The 5,192-nt window shown below is 47.0% G+C and overlaps 1 pseudogene; it reads right to left on the bottom strand.

Annotated features, from left to right (window-relative positions):
- Nucleotides 1–338: 338 nt before the first annotated feature.
- Nucleotides 339–2,660, bottom strand: LOC108312586 (annotated as a pseudogene).
- Between the last annotated feature and the right edge of the window lie 2,532 nt (nucleotides 2,661–5,192).

Below are 5,192 nucleotides of genomic sequence, written 5' to 3'. Positions count from 1 at the left end.
GTATTTTTAGTAGAGATGGGGTTTCACCATGTTGACCAGCATGGTCTCAATCTCTTGACCTCGTGCTCCACCCACCTCGGCCTCCCAAAGTGCTGGGATTACAGGCGTGAGCCACCGTGCCCGGCCCAGAACCTTCTTAACAAGAGTGTCTCTAACACATCTTTCTGAGATGTTAAGTTGATGGGGAAAACACACTTTGCACTCATTTGGCTGACCACCTAGGCAGGGTCTGGGAAAAATGCCTTTAACCCCACCTTTGATTCCTTGCTTCTATGCTATAAGACAAACACATCTATCCCTACTGAGCAAGGAGCTTTCCTGGGGTCAGGACATTCTCATCAAAAGGCACCTTTGATATTTTTGACCTGGCCCATGGCCAGATCTCTAGGGAGGCTGAACTTGAGGCTGCTGGGGTGACTGAGCAGGTTGAGGGCACTCTCAAAGCCTGTGTGTGCTACTTAGCTCTTGGGCTGGTAGTGAGGCTTGATGAGTGACCTGGACTTGCAGATGAGGTTCACCCAGGACACCAGACACTGCTCGTTCAGTGCCACATACCAAAGCCTTCAATTCTGAGTTTGCAATGTGCTTTAAAGGGCCATGCTCTGCCAGCGCCATGAGGATGGCTGTCAGTAGGCTGTCTTTGGGGGTCACAATAGTGCCTCCTGTAACAGGAAGGCAAAGGACTGGGAGAGCTCCCGGACTGGGGATTCCACATAAGCACTGCCATTCTTAGCATGGTAGTACTGTAACCTCCCAAGGGGTTCACCTTGCCGGCTGCCTAGACAGAGCAGATTTATCAAGACAGGGGAATTGCAATAAAGAAAGAGTACAGGTATTGATCGATTTACGACCTATGCAACTTACGACCATTCGACTTTACAACCACAATTGCTAGCCACGACTGCTCCGCGTCTGGCAGCACAAACGTTGCCCAGCTGGGCATACGACAGTGCGGATCAGCTTCCGGCAACACTACCATCTCCGCGTGCACCACTTCAACTGTACATATAGCCTACTCAACTTACGACCAAATCGTGTTACAACCGGTCCGTGGTCCTGACCGTGGTCGTAAGTCGAGCACCAGCTGTAATTGATGCAGAGCCAGCTGTGCGGGAGACCTGAGTTTTATTATTACTCAAATCAGTGTCCCCAAGCATTTGGGGAGCAGAGTTTTTAAGGATTACTTAGTGGGTGTGGGGAAGCCAGTGATCCGGGAGTGCTGATTGGTCAGGGTTGAAATCACAGGAAGTCAAAGCTGTCTTTTCACACTGAGTCAGTTCCTGAGTGGGGGCCATAAGAGCAGATGAGCCAGTTTATCAAGCTGGGTGGTGCCAGCTAACCCATTAAGTTCAGGGTCTGAAAAATATCTCAAGCACTGATCTTAGGAGCAGTTTAGGGAGGGTCAGAATCTTGTAGCCTCCAGCTGCATGATTCCTAAACCATAATTTCTAATCCTGTGGCTAATGTTAGTCTAATCCCCAGGCAAGAAGGAGGTCTGGTTTGGGAAAGGGCTGTTACTGCCTTTGTTTAAACTGTAAACTACAAACTAAGTTTCTCCCAAAGTTAGTTCAACTTATACCCAGGAATGAACAAAGACAGCTTGGGGGTTAGAAGCTAGATGGAGTCGATTAAGTTAGATCTCTTTCACTGTCTCAGTCATAATTTTTTGCAAAGGCAGTTTCAATACTTTACAAAGAACTCCCAGGGCATGTGGCCTCAGGGGCCAAGGAGAAGGCTGGCAGCAAACAAGCGGTAGAAGCCATGCTAAGGCTCATCCCTGAGGAAGAGGCATAGAGCCCCTGGGCTAGCAGGTCCCTCAAAGCCACTATCAGCTCCTTCCACACAGCCATGGCCAGCTCATCCTTGCCTCCCAGAGAGAGGTCCCGGGGGATGGCAGAGGTAATGATACGGTCTTGTGGCTGGTGCCTCAAGGCTAGCTGCTTCACTCTGTCCACTGACACCCCCAGTGTCTTCAGCGAGGGAGAGTAGTCTCTGTCAGCCTGGCCTCTCTGCTACAGGGGTGGAGAGATCTGGCCTGTGTCACAACCGAATTGGGTAACACCAAAATCTGGAGCATCGCCAGCACTTGTGGCCTCAGGTGCAGCCCAGTCTCCCGGCCTGTCTTCACATCCTCTGACTTTGTTTTGATGTGTCCTGGAGGCAGCGGGTCTGCTCCTGCCGGTTCTGGTGCAGCCATTTCCCATCTCCAGAGACTTTGCACTCACAGTGTCCACCACCTGCCTGCAAGGGGCCCCCCACTTCATCTTGGAAGTTGATGAACATTTAGAGGTCTCCGATCTGAGTTTTCAGTTTCTCAACCAAGTGATCTTTGACTAGGGCTGGGTTGACCATCTGAGCCACTTCTGCATCTGCATGCTGACCAAGCTCTTCAGTGGACAGGGAACTGATGTCCTCATTCAGATTCATGTCCAGTTTCTTTATTAACTCATCTCGAATCACCCGCTGTCTTTCCAGCACCATGAACTGTGGCAGGGCGTCATAACCGCTCTTGGATAGGCCAATGTTTCCAGGTCATCTAGCTGGGTCTTGAGCTGCAGTATCCATTCTTTCCACTTCTGCCTTTGGGTTTCCAGACGCTCTTGTTTTTCCTGTTCACTCTGGTCCTTGCCCCACAGCTGTGGTCGGTCTCCTGGCAGGTAATTTGTAGATTTTTAGTAGAGAGGGGGTTTCACCATGTTGGCCAGGCTGGTCTTGAACTCCGGACCTCAGGTGGTCCACCTGCCTCAGCTTCCCACCTAGGGTTCTTTTTAAATATTCTCTTATTATCCTTTTAATGTCAATAGGATCTAGGGTGATGTCTTATCTTTCATTTCTGATATTGGTAATCTGTGTCTTCTGTCTTTTTTTCTTGAACAGTCTGGGTAGATTTTATTGATCTTTTCAAACAAATAACTTTCTGGTTTATTAATTTTCCTCTATTGTTTTTACACTGTTTTGACTTTTGTGTGTTTTTTCATTCTTTTTCGCCCCTTCACCTTGCTTGAGTTAAATTTTTTTCTAGGTGCTTGACATCAGAGCTTAGATCATTGATTAGAGACCTATTTTCTTTTCTAATATAAGCACTTAATATGATAATATTTCCTGTATGCCTGCATTAATATAGTAGTTGCTAGCCACATTGAGCATTTGAAGTGTGACTAGTCTGAATTGAGATGTGCTATAAGCATAAAATAAATACTAGATTTTAAAACTGCAATACAAAAAAATGTAAAATATTTTAATAGTTACTGTTACACATTGAAATCGTAATTTTTTGGGTATATTGTGTTAAGTTAAATATAATGTTAAAATTAGCTTTACCCCAGAGAGGGCAAGCTAGTCCCTGTGGCCACAATTAAAGTGAAGAGAGCTTGGCACAGTGGCTCACATCTGTAATCTCAGCACTTTGGGAGGACGAGGCAGACAGATCACTGAGACCAGGAGTTCGAGACCAGCCTGACCAACATAGAGAAACCCCGTCTCTACTAAAAATACAAAATTAGCTGGACATGATGGTGCGTGCCTGTAATCCCAGCTACTTGGAAGGCTGAGGTAGGAGAAGAGCTTGAACCTGGAAGGCAGAGGTTGCAGTGAGCCAAGATCGTGCCATTGGGTTCCAGCTTGGGCAATGAGAGCAAAACTCCATCTCAAATAAATATATATACTGTAAATTTCAATTAAAGTGGGGAAAAACTACTGCCTGCTGGGCCCATAAAATGGGGGAGACTATGACATCTGGGTGGTGAGGCACCAAGAGGGCCAATGTTAGGCTGTCTCAGCAGGAGACGACACAAAGATGGAGCCAGAGAATGGTCCGAGTCCACAAATCCTGCCACCGTTGAAGAGACTATAGGCTTAAGGACATTACCAGTGCCAGGCTGGGGGCCTGGGCTTCTCTCCCGCTTCTCACCTTTCCTGCCCCTGTGCAAGCACTTCCCCACCCTGGGAGAACCCTCCAGGACTTGGGATTTGCCAACTCTGACTTAATTTTGATTATTTATTGTGTAATTTACTATTTTTCCTATGGAAAGGCCACACATCTCTGCCCTTCCAAGAGAGACAGGTGTCCATTCATTCAAGAGGGACAGGTGTCTGTCCATAGGCTCCAGAGTGTCTGTCCATAGGCTGTCCAGAGTCCAGCCTGCTGGGTGAGTGCAGCATGGCCCTCCCGCCTCTGACCCTCAGGCCCAGGTGACTGTGTGCCAGCCAAGGGGCAGTGGGTGGGTGGAGGTGGCAGGTGATCCAACAACCTCCTTTCCTCAACTCCTCCAACCACCACCCACCTCTCACCCTCCCCAGTGTCAAGTGTTTCTATCTGTGGTTGGCAGCAGCAGTAATGGCAGATGGTGGCTATGGTGCTGGTGGCAGCTGCTATGAGAGATGATGAATTCCTCCTTCATGATGAACCAGGCCAGCCTGGAAGATTGCTACTGTGACCTCTTCTGCCAGCTGACTTCACAGGGGTTAAATAGGAAAGATATGTATGGCAAGGCCCAACTTCTGCCCCTATAATGTTTCCCATGACTGAAGACAGATATAGTTGGTGTTTGGCAACAAGATCAAAGACCTAGAAGAATAGAATTGTCAATATTTTGATGGGGCAAAGACCTCAATTTTGCTGACCTTATTTACCAGGATTTAACAGAAGAAGAAGAAGGAGTGTGGGAGAAAAGACTTCACTATGAATGCCATACTCTGCTTTTCAAAGCATTTCACAATCAGCTCAGATGGTGTTTAATGAACCAGAACTTTGTACATATTGGCAAGTGGTTTGTACAGTCTCATGAAAAAGATTAAAAACCTATAAATAAAAGTGAATCATTGTCCTGCTCTTTGCCTTTTTCTTGCATAGAGACATCAATCTTTGTACCAGTGTGGAAATTAGCCGACATCAACCTGTATATCTTTTTAGTGAAGATCGCATCACCCTTGATGAACAGCTTAATAGCCCGTTTAAGTTATGTTAAGCCAGTTTGGACCAAATAAAGACTCCACTTAAAAGACATAGATTAATGGGATGGAGCTTTAAAATGAACCAACTATATGCTGCTTATAAAAAAGCTCACTTGGCCAGGTGCAGTGGCTCACACCTGTTATCCCAGCACTTTGGGAGGCTGAGGTGGTGACCTGAGGTCAGGAGTTTGACACCAGCCTGGTCAACATGTTGAAACCCCGTCTCTACTAAAAATACA

This window comes from Cebus imitator, unplaced genomic scaffold, assembly GCF_001604975.1.
Source record: "Cebus imitator isolate Cc_AM_T3 unplaced genomic scaffold, Cebus_imitator-1.0 Scaffold126, whole genome shotgun sequence".
Classification (NCBI taxonomy): Eukaryota; Metazoa; Chordata; class Mammalia; order Primates; family Cebidae; genus Cebus; species Cebus imitator.
Note: the sequence above shows the minus strand (reverse complement) of the source record. Positions and strands in the feature narration are given on the sequence as shown.